We start from the raw sequence: 15,609 nt of genomic DNA on the forward strand, positions 1-15,609 counted from the left end.
TCCAAGTCTCACCCAGGCTTCACAGGCTGTTTCCCCCTACAGACTGTCCTAAATGATTAAAAAGCTCACAAGATTTTTACACCAGCCAAAACTGAAAGACATTTCTGCATATGGAGCACTTTCTCAGGCTTAAACCATTTTTGCCTACACTCAGCAAGGGGGAAAAAAGAAACATGACTCTGCAAAGTCTCTTAGCCTTACCACTCACAGGAGCTGAATGGTCTCAGCACAAGATGACCCTTCACATTACAGGATGAGAACAAAATAAAGCCGCCCCAACAACAAGCACTCCCAGAGACAGCGCTCAGCAGTCTTCTGCACACTCACGGTTGTGCAGCCCTCACCACCATCTATTTCCAGAACACTTCATCACCCCAATAGAACACCCCTGTCACTAGCAGTCACTCCACAACCCCCCTCCACCCAGCCCCTTGCAACCATCATCTGCTCTCTGCCACTGCATGAGCCAATTCTGGGCATTTCTAAGATCACTGAAATCAACAATATGTGGCCGTTTGTGTCTGGTTCCTTTCAGTTAACGTGCTGTTATCAAGGCTTTCCCATGTTGAAGTGGTATCAGCATGTCTCTTTTTTTTTGAAAATGTTAAACTTTATTAGAAGGTGGTAAATACTATCAAAAATAGTTAGAGTGGGGTATAAGGGGTGGGGTTTCAAAGGGAAAAGGCCGGGTTGAGCAGTCAGGGTGGACTACCCAGAGCAGATGGCTTTTTTCATATTCCCCTTTATTTATTTTTTCTTTTTTATTCACTCTTATGTCTGAATAATATTCCACTAAATGGAGATACTACATTTTGTTCTTTCATTCAGCAGCTATATATGGACGAGGTCCAGAAGAATGAGTGTAAGTGGTGGCTAGCAGGGATGGCATTTAAGCAAAGGGCAAGATGTGCTTTCAAAAAAAAAAGTGAACAATCAGAGGCACAAGGAAATTCAGCGCGTTTCTGAGAAAGTGCATGGTTGCTTCAGTAGGACTGCCATGCAGGGCTGTGGGGGATAGTGACAGGAGACACAGTGAGGGAGTCACCTGAGAATATTCCCCACTGTAAGCAGCTCAGCCAATTCTCCTCCCTCATCCTGTATTTTAGAGACATTTTTGCTAGCTTTTCTCTTATTTCAAGTAACAGTACTTTAGTTACACATCTGATCATCTGCATCAGACCACATTAGCTCCAAGCCACAGAAAATCATTCACTGACCGGAGCAGCTCCAAGACATAACATTGATGGACCAGGGAGTCCTGCAGCATCCCATCCTGCAGGCACAAACCACACATGTTCCCTGGTGATGTCCAGAAAGTAAAATGCATGGAAATATCTCACTGCTGCTGCACGACATCTGCCCACAAATTGCCCCCAAATCATGCTGGCACAGCACTACTCAACCCTCGCACTACCCAAAAAAAAAAAAAAAAAAAAAAAAAAGAGAGAGAGAAAAGAAAAGAAAAGAGAAGAAAAGAAAAGAAAAGAAAATATAAGAAAAGAAAAGAATAAAGCTAAGAAAGCAAATTTAGGCTCTTCCATTGAAAACCAGCAACCATCACTGCCAGTATCTGAGCTGGAATGATCCTGACTTCAAAAACCACTGTGAAGTTACTATTCAAATGTGACAGACATATATGTATTTCACTTAGATGATATTACAATAGGATTTTTCTTTTCAAAATTTCCAGTTGCAACAATAGCACAAGAAAGTTTATGTTTCATTTTTTTAAAAAAATCAATTATTTTCCACTTTGTTAATTTTGAATCTATTATTATTTTATAAAGGGAGCTATGCTGCAGATTATAAACCAAATATCTGGCTTCTGCAAACAAGACCTATATGACTTCACTATTTCAGAGCAAGCTTTAATGATGCTTTCAAATTGGGGGCGCTCACTAACAGCTCTTTAAATACTGTCAAAGATGTGCTATTATGTAATGCAAAGGGTCTACCTACACATCAACTCAGAAACCAAAGAAACTACACGAAAGCCTTAGTTTATCATTTTAAAATATTCCTATTATTTTGAATATTAAATTTCTTAAAAGATAAGATATTTTTTGAGAAAGACATCAGTTGTATTAAAATTCCTCTCACCAAGAAAGCAATCTTTATCAAGAATTACTACCCCTATGAAAATCCAAAAGACAGGACGTTTCTAGCTAAGTTAACTTACAGATCTCAACACAAGCCTAAATCCTATCTGCTCTCACTTGAACGAGCCCAGCAAAGTCCTGGGCTACTCTGGAACTTAGCTCTTCTGTTCCATATGTTGGCAGAGCTAAGATCATCACACAAGGCAGGGAAGGAGAGAAGAGGTAAGTCCACCTGGCGGCCTCCATCTGTTTACTTCCAGCCACAAGGTGTCGCTAGAGCGACCCCGCTAACAAGCCCTCCACATAAGGAAACCCGGCATCCACTCTGCCCCTGCGGTCCCCAAGCAGCCCCGACGCCCCTCTCCCACTGGTGGCCTCCGAGCCTGTGAATGGTCTTCTAATGACCCTCCCAGTTGGTGACACTCTCCCCCTCTTCCCCGCTACACACACACACACACACACACACACACACAGCCAAGGCAGCCTTCCCAAAGCACAAATTTGATTACATCTCCCCCACTTCAAACCCATCAAGGCTCCCTGGTAGAGTTCTAGCCCCACCCCCGACCCTGCTTGTCCATCCTCACCTCAGTACCAGGTCCCCAGTGACCTCAGGGGCCCCGTGACCTGCTGCTACTTCCCACTAGCCTCCAGGCTCATTTTAACTGTTTGTCAAGGAAGTCTTCCTTCCCTCCAACCTCCGCACTTTGGATTAGGTGCCCTGCTGTGTTAATAAAACATTTTAATCTAAGTCAACTTCTGACACTGCTAAGCTCTCAAGAAGCAAGTACATTTTGCTTACTACTGTGGGTCCACCCCCTCTCCCCTAGACACTCAGAATTGCGTGTGTTGTGAATAAAAGAATGAAGGGGTGGGACTCAAAAGGACAGGCAGAGCTGCTCTCCTAAGGGTCACTTCCTGCTGACACCCTTCACTGCCTCTTCTGTGTCAGTTCTAGTAAAAACCAAGCTCCTCCAAAGCCCTCCACCCCTAGGCCCTCTCCAGTGTCCTTCAAAGCAGGGTCACCCACCACCCTGGACCACACAGGGCAGTCTCCCCGAGTCCCCATCCCACAAGCCTCCAGGCCTCTACCCGGGCTGCTCCTGCCACCTGAGTCACCCTCTTGATTCCTTCCCCTGGCTGACTCTTACTCTGTCCCCAGAACTGAATGTAGAGCCAATTTCTTCCAGGAAGTCCTCCCTGATGATGTCCTTTAGCTCTTGGCTGGGCTCCATCTACAGCAGCACTGCTTGGCGACCAACTGGTATTTGTCCACCTGCTCCTATGAGACCATGACCTCTTGGAGGCCACGTGGGAAAAAGGAGTGAGGTGACAAGAGGGGTGGGAAGAGCAAACAGGAAAGTCGCAGCTCAAGTCCCAAATTCAAGGATTCTGTCTCAGATAAAAAGAATAAACTGTTTCATACGTGTGTCATTTGGCTATGATTTTCGTGGCTCATGGAAAACAAGAGCTTGGTGTTCAAGCCTGAAATCCAAGTTACATGCAAAGAAATGTATATATTCATATCCAAAGGAAACCAGAGCTGCTCAACAACACTTTGCAGTTAAAATCCAAAGGAACTTTGATAAAGGCAATCTCCCTCTCTCTCTTTATTTTTATTTATTTATTTTTTTTGGTATCATATAGTTTTAGAAGTATTTGTATAACTAAGTGATGGCTACAGCCTATGATTCTGCACTGGAGTGTTTGGGGCTAAGGAAGCCCAGATTACATGCACTGTGTAAATGCAATCACACCAACACAATGACAGGCGCCCTAGTGGCTGAGCTGAAGTTCCAAAGCAGAGAACCTTATGTTGGAAGACAGCTCTCAGTAGAAAGTAAGAAATGCAATGTTCTGTACTCAATTTCATTAGCTTTATGAGCCATTAACAGATAGTATGTCTTGTCTAATGAAACCCCAAAATATATTGTCATCTTCGATTTTCTCCATCTGACTGTTTTATGCTAAATTTGGATATCAAACCCTCACTCCATACGGAAAGCTCAGGCCTTAGCTGCAGCACAGTTACATCCTGTGGAAGAAAGCCGATCAAGGGAGAACAGGAGAGTTTCCCTTCAGAAGCTGCTAAGTGTGGTTTTGCACCTGTATGTCATTTACAACCACGCCATCGTCAAAGGAGTAAGACCTTACATCTGTGGGGCAAAAAGCACTGCGGTGGTTCCGAACCATGAAAGAACACTGAGCTTTGTGCAACAGTCCTGAGGCACTTAAAGCGTACTTTCTCTGAAAGGCTCCGAAACTGACTCACTTCACCATTTCAGGTACAACCGGAATTAGTAGAGAGAACATGCCCTTGAAGTCTGACAAGGCCCTGCTGGAATCCTGCTACAGCATTTACTAGCTGCTAAATGAACCAATTCCTTAAACCTCTGAGGAGGCTTCCCAATCTTCAAAACGGGGCTGCCACCGCCCACTTGGGAGGCATGGATGTGAATGCAACACGCAAGTAGGGCAGCCGACTGGTACGTGACACGGGACCTGGCTAGTTTCCCTTCGCTGCCCTTCTCCCCCTTTAAACTTGCACTGTTCCCCCTGGTAAGGGTGAAGCCCCAGGAACAGACTGCCCGATTCTTCTGTATATCCCCGGATACATACCTTACCCTTAGGAGGTCAGAAAAACAACTGCCTCCTCCCCAGTCACTATCAATATTCTTAAGAGTCTGGGTTTTTTTAACTCTATGTTTCAGGGAGACTATTCAAGAATTGTTCAACCACCGTTCTCCAGGTTGGCTCCTCTCCCAACGCCCATCCCTTCTTACCTCAAATCTTCTGTCTGATTGCCTTTTGTTCGTGGGAAAGAGAGTCCGCTAGGGTGCGGACTCCCTAGGCCTCCCTCCCTTCATCACAGGAGAGTGTGACTACATTCTCCCAACTCCCCACTCCGACTCCAGCTTCTGAGGAGTTTCCCCTTCTGGACCCTGCAGCCTCTGGATCGTCCCAAGACGCGCACACGTGGCCAAAACCCTCTCTTCAGATTTCTTCCTGTGTGGCCCTGCCCACCCCCCAGAACCTTAAGGATAAATGCCATTGCTCTGAAAATCACAAACGCCGCTGACTGACACACCAAAGCTGCATGGTCCGGGCTTTCCTCCAAACCAGGCACAGCCCTGCCCCCCCTCAGACACAGTCTGCACCTCTTGAGATGAGCTGATCCACTTGCACGGCTGTGAACACCAGCTAAGAATGACGAATCCCAATGTGTATCTCTAGTCCGGCTCCTTCACCTGAGCCCCAGGCTCATAGACACGAGTGCCTCTTGGAAGTCCTAACTTGGATGACAAATGGCATCTTAAAAATGCCATATGTCAAAAAAAAAAGGCCTTATGTCCACCATTTACTCTAGACTTCGATTCCTGGCAGGTACCTCCCAGGCTCCCCATTTTAGTAACAGCCCCAGCACCCACCTAGGTGTTTGAGGTCACATTCAATTTCCACTGTTCCCTCCACCTGGCCCTGCCCTGGAATCAGTCTTGTTATTTCTGTCGCTAAGCCAGTCTCAAGTCTGGTTCTGCAGGGAGCACGATGGAAACCCACAAGCTCACAGCAAGGTGCACTGAGTCACAGTCCTCCGAAGGGAGTTCCCTGGAGGGGGAGGCATCTCCTGCTGCCAGTCACCTCAGAAGGCACTGGATTCTCACAAAGAAGGACCAGAAGAAGGGATTCAAGGATCTCCCGTGATCTGAGGTTTGAAGGGCCCGAGGTCTGGGGGAGCTCCTAGTTAGCTGACACTCCTGTCAGTGAGCAGATGAGGATGGTAGGAACCCAGGCAAGTCTGTTCTCGCTCCGACCCCTTTTCTCTCGGGAGCCACGGGAAAGGCCAGTTTCCAGGGCACAGACCGGCCATCACAGATCCCAGCCTGCATTTGCCAACCCAGACAGCCTAGACTCCTACTTGCGACCCTTACTTCTGTTCTGTTCCCCCCCAGAATGTGATGGACTCTTTCAGAAAGTCTGGACTGTCTCAAGCGAGACCAAGTCAGTGAAGGATGAAGTGTCCACATTTGGACCAGAGCATGAAAGGAGAAACAAGGCCTCATGTCCAGCATGACGGTGGTGGCCAAGCCCTTTCCCTGGGTGAGATGAACCAGGGTCGGGGTGAGAATGCAAGGTCCCTTCACGGCTGACAGGGGTGTTGGAGACTCACTACCGCAAAATAACCACACGGCCGTCAGTGGTGGACATCAGCTGCAACAGACACAGAGGCAGCTATTTACTGCCAAAAAGGGGTAAAAGTAAAGGCCGCGGCAGGGAGGCCTGCACGGCTGCTGAGGCAAACCACAGACCCGGCTCTGAATGCCTACTGGCTGAAGCAGAGAGGAAGCTACGGTCCCCTTTAGCGGTCCCTGTGTCCACCAGATCCAAGTGAACCAGCTCCTTAGGACAAGGCAATGTTTTCCTGATACTTAGAAAAACCAGCCTCATAAAGGGAACAAAAGAGTGGCATGGTTTTAGACCCACTCCTGCCCCTCTATGAATGCAAAGTAAAGTAAATGGCACTGGGAAGGTGAATGCAAAAAAAAAACCAAAAAACAAAAAACCGGTGACTGCTTCCTCCAACAGCGTCCCCTGCAGCTGCTCACCCCCGAGCCGGCCACTTCCTCACCAGTGACCGCCGGCCAGGAAGCGCCGTCACGCACGTCACACAGCGACAGCCAGGAACCGTGTGCCGAGCACGTTTGTGTAAAAGCCAGAATCAAGCAAGGTGCTGCAGAATTTGACTTTCCAAGTTTAAATACTCCATGAAAAGAATCCCTCAGCAGCCGCCTAAATCAATTCGCATCTCACTTCTTCAAAACAAATAAACAAAATTAGTAAGAGAGCATTTGTTACCAAATATAAGGACGAACTAACAGGTTCCTCAAAGCAAGGACTTTAACAGATATCAAACTCCAGTGGGTGATGTGCTAACATAGCAAAAATTCCAAAAAAGTAGAAAATAAGATGACTAGGGTAATATACGAATCATGGCAACTGTTAAGTTTTTGCTTTTTATAGCGATGGAGACGGCACAGAGGGCGATCTGGCTATTCCAATGCAGGGTGTGCACAGCCCACATTTTCAGACCCAACAACATGCTCACGGGGTGGTATAAGGGAAAAAGGAAAATAGAAAAAGGAATAGAGGAACAGCCAAAATTAGAAACACACGAGAACAAAAATGACTTTGACAGCATTTACAAGAAATTACGTCAGTGTGATGAGGACAGGGACGCAGGGACGGTGAGACCCACCCTCACCTCCTGATCCAGGGAAGGCAGGGGCCTGAGGGGAGCGATGCTGCCGGGGGACCCCAACGTGGTCAGCGCCCCAAACCAAAACTTCACCTAGATGCGTGTAGACAGCTTTTGAGCTACAAAATGTGGTCGCATTTCAAGCTGGACAACTTTACTCACTCCCACCAAGAGGAACAGGGGAGAATTAGGTTCTGCTCCTGAACCAAAGCATTGTTTAAAAAATTAATGACTGTGTAATAGTAAAAGCAACAATGGAGTAAAAGTCACTGGAGGAGAACGTGCTTGACCCGAGCTCACTGGCCACGTTATCTCACTGACGTTCAGATGCTGGCTGAGCCCTTATGGTACCAGAACAGACAGACCCACCAGGAGGGAGGTTTAATGCGCTGCTGTATTTTGATGCCGGCAGCCATGCCTGGTACACGAGGTTCTGGGTAAACAATGGTGACAGTGTCAACCACTATGGGCTAAGCACACATCCAGCTACTCCGCCAAATCCCAAGGGCAGACTTCAAAAGGCAAAAACAAGCTGGCATTCTCTGTTGGCTCTGCAGAATCAGAGCCAAGCAGTTGCTGAGCAAAAATGTCACCAGTGCCTCCTATGACAAAATAGGAGGCACTGGCGTGGGGCTGGGGCAGGGCTCCAGGCTTCCACTGATCACCCACCAGTCTGTCCAGGGGGTGAAGGAGGTCCCTGCTTTCATTGCACCGATGCACCTACCTTGAATGATGCCTTAGGACTCAACAGGAGGTGACAGGTGAGGTGAACGGAGCCAGCCTTGGTGTAGCACGGTTCTGGCAGCTATGCCCTCAGCAGTGCCCAGTTTCCTAAACCTGACACCTCATCTCCAAGGAGCAGAAGTGTAGTGTGGGCATGTAGATCACAGGGCCCTCTGAGGACAAGTACAGATCATGGCCACGACATGCCTCTCCCCTTCCTTAAGCCATAGAGGAATGTCCGGGGAGGAAGTGAAAATTATTCCAGAGCCCGCCAGGCACCACACACAGGTGGGACACGGATCCCCTGTGTCTGTCATTCACAGGACTGGTGTGGATTTTCATTTTATCAATTCTCTGGCATCTTCTCCTCCATCTTACCAACAACAAGAAAGTAGAATCTGACCTTAGAATCACAGAGAATCACAGAGCCCCTCCTGCACAGCGGGCCCGGCAGCACGTGCCATGTCCTCCGACCGTCACCTGTGGGACCGCCATGAGCGCTCTCCAGACTCAAGGCCCGAGGCCGTAGGCCGGGGGGACACAGCTCACCTCACTCTCCCCAGTAAAGGGGGACCACCTCTCGGCAAAGACGTCTCACCCTCTTCTGCCCGAGGGACAGCTTGAAAGATACACAGGGAAACATAGTAGAGGGTGAGGGGTTAGGCAGCCCAGAAGTGATCGTCTGCACTTCCAAGGCAGAGTGGGGCCTTTGACCTAATCACAGGGACAAAGTGAGGACGAATTTTTCCCTGCTGTGTCCCATACACCATGACACGCCTTTCCCTGCGTAAGGAGCTAATTCGGAAGCCCCTGGCAGTGTTTCTGATGTCCTAACTTGGCATGGTGGCTGTCAGGCAGGGGAGAGGGCCTGAGCCGTGCTGGTGCTGGGCCTGGGAGGCAGGAGACATCGGCTCCACCCTGAGCTCAACCAGCACCTCGTTCTGCGTCTCGGGATTCAGAGTCTCATTTATAAGCAAAGGGATGAAACTGTCCCAGGACAGGCTGTCCAACAGGAATGAAATGAGAGTCATGTAAATAACGTTTCCCAGTTGCCACGTTTAAAATGTAACAAAAAAAAACCAAGTAACTGATTTTAAGAACAGACCTTACTTATTCTACTGTATGTAAAATACTATCATTTTGACGTGTAATCAATATAGAAAGTAACAAGATAGTTTATATTCTTTTTACTAGACAAGTTTCAGCGTCTGATGTGCATTTGACTTACAGCACATCTCAGCTCAGACCGGCCTCCTCCCCAGCACTACTAACATCAGTCGCTGTGGCTACTCTATTGGACAGCAACTCCAGGGGTCCCCCCAAGTGTCCTGGCTGAAAAGGGGGAGTAAGTGTCCACACTAACCCTAAAAGGATCTCTCTGAAACAAAGGCGGATTTAGTTTTAAACGTCTGAAAACCGGCGGGCTACACCTCCTTCCCGCCTTGGCTACAAGAAAGCCCTCCTCCTTGATGATCCCATTCTGGATGTAGGGAAGCAATCTGTCACACAGCCAGGGTGGCCCGGCCTTCAGGTTGACTTGCCTGCTGTCTGTGTCCAGTCCCACGAAGTCCTCCTTCTCAAATAGGATGTAGAGGAGGGGGGTCTTCTCCCCAGAATTTTCAGGGTCCCCATCCAGCCACTTGGACTTGGGCAAGATGAAGAGTGACTCAGTGAAGTCGTCGATCCTCTTCTCCACCACCCTGCAGTCCTCGTAGATTGAAGGCCACGTCGGTGTGCGGCTGCTCGGCCACCTCCCCATACAGCACAAAGACAAAGAGCTGAGAGTCGTAGAGCGTGGTGCCATACAGCTCCTCTGTGCGTGGAGCTTCTAGAAGGTCTTGGCCAAGAGGCAGTCAGTAATGGTGACAAGGCCCATGACATTGCGGTGGGTCTGGAAGTCACTCCATCCATTCTCGGGCGCATAGAGATACCTATAGTAGATACAGAGTGCCCACTGGGAGCCGCACGGTCTGATCTGGCTCACCAAGGAGATTCCATTATAGATGCAAAAGAAATTCTCTAAGATGATCCCCACGGGTTGGACCACAATCGGGAGAGTCTGGTGGTCCTCAGCGCACTGCACGTAGTCAGGGGCGTTCATGTTGCAGGCCCTGCCGAGAAGGGAGGGTAAATCGATGTACATACTGTGCTGTGGGCTGCGGGCCTCACTGGGATGCGGCGACCTGGTGTGCACCAGCCAGAAGGCAAGGGAAGTCCAAGCAAATCGGGGATAATTTTGTCCTCAGCGTCTGCACATGGCTACTGAAGCTCAGATCACATTACCCAGCTTTTGGTCTAGGCTTCCATCCCCTGCAGAAAAGGATCATTTCTTGTTTTCTGTTTCCAAGCACCTAGGCAGGCCCTGATGCAAAGTCGGTGCTCAAAACTGCTGAATAAATGAATGAATAAAGGAACTGCTTCCCCACCCCTCAGCAGGATATAATGCAAAGAACCATAGTAGGATCAAAATATCTGGATTTCAACGCCAATTTATTTGAACTCCTAAGGTGCAGAATAATGGGTAAGAAAACTTGCTTTGGGGAGGACGGTACAGTTCAGTGGTAGAGCACGTGCTTAGCATGTTCAAGGACCTAGGCTCAATCCTCAGTACCTCATTTTAGAAAAATGAAACAAATAAATAGACTTAATTAACCCCCTCAAAAAATATTTTCTCCATTCAAAATTCAAAAAAACCCACCTTGCAATTGACACAACATTGTAAACTTGACTATACTTCAATTAAAAAAAAACTTCTTGCCTTTCAAGAATATATCTGGATTATGGAAGTTTGCAAATGTAAAATGCCTAGGGTACCACCTGCATAAGAAGAAGGAACTGTACAAATGTACTATCCCTCATTTATGAGCTATTTTTCCTTTGGGGAGATTATAACCTCTCAGAGATATTTTTCTCATATTAAAAAAAAAAAAAAAGAAAACATTACCTGATTCTCCATACTGCTGAAGAATCAGATAACCCTATGAAAGCATCTGACCCACAGAGTTTATTCAATAAATGTTTGTTGAATGAATGAATAAACAAGCAAAGTGAATGCTGCTCCCTGCCACAGACCATCATAATGGTACTGCTTGGAAATGCCAAGCCCACGTTCCACCCAAATCTTCACTAACCACGTGGGTGACCTGGGCAGACCTGTGTGCTTCTCTCAACACCAGTTTATTCATAAATAGAAATGAGGGCAATAACACAAACCTAAAAGGGTTAGTGAGTCACGAATGAATAGTACCCCAACTTTGCAAGATGGAACTATTAAAGAAAATTGGGCAAAGAGTCCATAGGCCCTCTCCATATTATCTCTTACAACTACATGGGAATCTACATTACATCTAAAAATAAAAAGTCTATTATTTTAAAGAGGCTATTGAGTTTAAATCAGCTCACCGTCTCAAATAAGGAACACACAGTACAAATAAGAGAATGTGCAGCCCATGAGATGCACTCAGTAAATATTCCCACTGAACCCACTGGTCCCTCCAAATTCAGAGCATGAGGATGTGTCCTCGTGGCCAGAGGCCACTGCACCTGAAGCTAAAAAAGCTAATGGTCCCCACTTTCAAAAGCCCCTGCCACCAACCTAGGTCTAATTTTGTATTTGTAATTTTTTTTCTTTTCATAAAATAGAAATCCCCAATTGCATAGCCTTCAGGTCACCAAAACCTGACCACAGAGATCATGATGGCAACCCTCCTTGGTGAAACAATAAAATGAAAAGCCATTTCCACAAGACCTGTGTGTAAATCTACTAGGGAACTTCATCCTGGACTGAGAGGAAGAGGACTGGGGAGGAGGGGGCAATCTGAGGCACACAGACCCATGGGCCACCTGTCCCACGATGGACATTACACTCAACCCTCACCCTCCAGGAACTTCAAAATACACACAGACAGAGTGATGTGGACAATATATATGTATTTTTAAAGAAATTCCGACTCTCTAGCAGGTCTTGTATCTACCGAGACACAAATGGCTTATGTGTATAATGTTTCACAATAGCCTTAAAACATTACCACCCCAACTTGACACATTAAGAAACTAGGGATAGAGGTTTATCACATTGTGCAAGATTAGAGAGATGCCACATCAGACACTGTATTTAAACCCAAGCCTTTGCTCCAGTGCTCACACAAGAAAGTGTGACATACTGCCCCTTTCCTGCCCTCTCCCTGCAATAAATCTCTGAAGAGTCTTTTCTGTGCCACGTGGAATCACAATCACGTCAATTTACCACAAAGAGCTATGTGACTCCTTGGAGGACGTGTCAAAATCTAAAGGGTTGTGATGGGAGGAGAGATTTGAATTTTCTGTTTCTCAAAGGAAACATGGCTTTAAAAGAAACTGAAAAGCACTTATCTAGTCTAAGCCCTCATTGTGCAGAGAAGGAAATGGAGGCTCAGAAGAGATGAGGAAAGGGACTTATTAACAAATATTGCCTCAGTGCAGCACCAAGCCAGCCCTGGGCCCTTCTGGGGGAGTACCTGGAAGGCCCAGGAAAATGATTGTTAGAAAAAGGAAAGAGAAGAAGCATACAAGGCCCTGTCTCTACACCACCATACCATGAAGTTCCACCAAATTATCCAGTATTGGGTGCAGCCAAAATTTAGGTGGGCTAAAGAGGTTATAGAAACCTGGAAGTCTCAACCATAGTGGAAATTCCAATATTTACTGTTTTTTTCCAAGTTCAAGCATCAGTTCAGTGGGCGCTCCATACGAGGGACTACACGAGGCCTGGAGTTCTCCCAAATACAGATCTCTATTATCACGTGTGCAAACCACACACAGGCCCACCAGAAGAAAATCGCCCACACATAAGATGGAACTACTGAAACAGAAAAGAGCCAACCAGCATATATTGCTAGCAAAAACGGTGCTGCTAGAAATAGACTCATGGACATAGAAAGCAAACTGTTGTTAGCAGGCAGGAAAGGGAGGATTAACAGATACACATTAATAAATATAAAATAAATGACAAGGACCTACTATATAGCACAGGGTACTATTTTCAATTTCTTGTAATGAGTTGTACTAAAAACAATCTGAAAAACATTTATATACATATGCATAAGCTTATAACTGAATCTCTGCTGTACATCTGAAGCTAACATGGTAAATTTACAACACTTCAATAAAAAATAATTTTATATAATAAGTAAAAATAAAAGCAACGCCATAAAAAAAAAAGTAAAAGAACACGGTAATCCCCTTAGCTGTAGGTGGTGGAGAACTCTGCAAGCACCAAGTCCACTCGAATACTCCAGCACTGGCGGTCACTCATTCTAACCATCAGAGAATCACTTGGCTTCTACGAGGTTACTTTTCTCTTCAGTGAAAGGCTACAGTTGCATCTAATGATGTATTGAATCTCATCATTCACAAACCCAAGAATTAATGAGGATTTCCCATAGGCCTGGCTCTGGACAGATGAAAAGATAGGGTCCCAGATATATTCATGTGTAGAAGAAGTTTATGCCATAAAGACATTAATTCTTCCTGCTTTGATAGACAGATTCATTGCAATTCTGATTAGAATTCCTCCCAGATATTTCATGGAATGTAACAAGTTAATTTATGGTCAGGAACAGCCAAGAAACTTCTTTAGAACCACCACTGGGAAGGGGTGGATAGGTCATGCATTTCAACTGGTCTTTCTGATTTGATGAAAACGTTCTGGAATAATAATGGTTGCACAAATGTGAATATGCTAAAAGCTGCTGAATTGTAACATTCAAGTGGGTGGACTTCATGGTGTGTGAACAATATCACAATAAAGCTGTTATATGAAAAAATCCTTCTTGCCAATTATTTTTCCCTCTATACTACTAGTCTGTCCCACAATTTAAGTAAAACAAACAAACAAAAAAAAAACAAAACAAACCAGATTTTGCCAGGAGCTCTTTAGGAGTGCAATGTCCCTGGGTCTCCAACGCCTCAGGTTGTGCTGTTCCTGTTAACACACAATAGCTGGGCTGGACTAGTTAGGGACTATAAGTATCTTTTTAAGATCGACGGTCTCACGTTTCACCCTGGGAGAGTGAATGATGGAGGATGAGACAGCCTCATGCCTTCAGCTCATTTTTAACTGAACCAAGCCCTGCTTTCACCACTGTAATCCCTCTCAGTATAAAAACATGTGACATCAACAAGCACCGCCATCATAACACCTGAAAGTGTTCAAGGTACTTACCTGGGGCAGAAATCCTGATCAAGGAGACAGAAGCTCCCTCAGCACTGCCGCTCCCTTTTCCCGACTCCACCAGGAGAAGCTGGGAGTTACAGCCGCGGGCTCTCAGCCTGGGGAGCAGCGCCCACGCCGCTAATCTGGACCTCAGGGATCGGGAAAGGGAGAGGAAGGCAGCCCCGGGGTCGCGGGGCAGGGAGAGCGGGGTGGGGGACGCGGGCTGCAGCCCCGCTCGGAGGCCAGCCCCAGCCCCAGCCCAAGCCGCCCGCCCCGTCCGGGTGTGCAGACCCCGCCCGCCCGGGACACAGCCCGCCCAGTGGTGGGGACGGGTCGGCGGCCTAGGAGAGGAAGCCCGGGAGGGGAGGACTCGCGGGCGGGAGAGGGGAAGCGGACGCCAGCCGCGGACTGAGGGGAGCCCGGCTGGGCCAAGAGGCGGCAGGGGCACACCTGGCCCTGGACAGCTGTGGCCGGGGCGCCGGGGCAGGTGGCGCGGGCAGAGGGGTCTGGCCCGAGCAATCCAGCTGAACACACGCTGACTGGCGCCCTGGGGGGCTGTGACACGCCGACCGCCCTCCCGCAGCCGCCTCACCCCTTTCCCGATATCCCCTCACCTTGCACTTCCACAGCCAGAGGCCCCGGCCCCAGGCAGTAGCCAAAGGCCTACAGGGCGACAGAGCTGAGAAGCCATTGGGGCCGATCCCCGGCTCGGAGCTGGAGCTTCCAACCCGCGGTCCAGCTGGCAGCAACTGCGCATGCGCAGGAGGGCCAGCGATCCGCTCTGGGTCCTGAGAGAGAAGGGGAACCGAGGGAGGGAGAATAGGAGAGGAGGAGGGGAGGCGGGGAAAAGTGGAGGGAGACACATGGACAGGAGGAGCAGAGGGAAGGCAGTTATCTGGAATTGGGAGGGGAGTAACAGAGATGGGGAGAAAGCGTTTTACCTCTTGTGGCACCCCGAAGGAGGCAGCAGTCCTGCCTATACACCCTTCTCTTACCCGTCATTGCCCACAGCTCATATTTTACGTCCCTGGCCCAGCCCTCCAGCTAAGGTCTCTGCAGAAACCCTACGGGTATCATACCCGTTGCCCCCACAAGGAGCTAGGTTTACTGTTGCTCAGGGAACCAAGCACCCGCAGGTGTTGTTTCTCAGAACTACCTTGGGAAGAGTACATATTCCCCTTTTACACGCTGGGAAACAGGCAGGCACGATCTCTGCCTTAGCTCCACTGTCCCAAATGTTGGGCTGGCAGGGAGCGGGAGGTAAAATGTCAGAGCCCCAGAAGGAGCAGACTGCCTGAGTGTTGGTGTAGAGTCCCCATCCCTCCTGGGTAAACCACACC

At 47.8% G+C, this 15,609-nt stretch overlaps 1 protein-coding gene across 15 annotated transcripts in view; it reads right to left on the reverse strand.

Moving 5' to 3' along the window:
* LOC140691492 (uncharacterized) overlaps window positions 1-15,093 on the reverse strand; it is a 1,216,370-nt gene extending 1,201,277 nt beyond the window's left edge. For 2 of the 15 annotated variants that reach the window (XR_012067149.1, XR_012067150.1), the window contains exon 1: window positions 14,884-15,069. The gene's annotated coding sequence lies outside the window, so the exon portion shown is untranslated. Of the gene's footprint in view, window positions 1-9,733; window positions 10,387-14,278; window positions 14,557-14,883 lie in introns of those variants that run through there. The other 13 variants (XR_012067166.1, XR_012067162.1, XR_012067159.1 and 10 more) reach the window with 13 other exon arrangements.
* Between the last annotated feature and the right edge of the window lie 516 nt (window positions 15,094-15,609).

This window comes from Vicugna pacos, chromosome 35 (assembly GCF_048564905.1).
Source record: "Vicugna pacos chromosome 35, VicPac4, whole genome shotgun sequence".
Classification (NCBI taxonomy): domain Eukaryota; kingdom Metazoa; phylum Chordata; class Mammalia; order Artiodactyla; family Camelidae; genus Vicugna; species Vicugna pacos.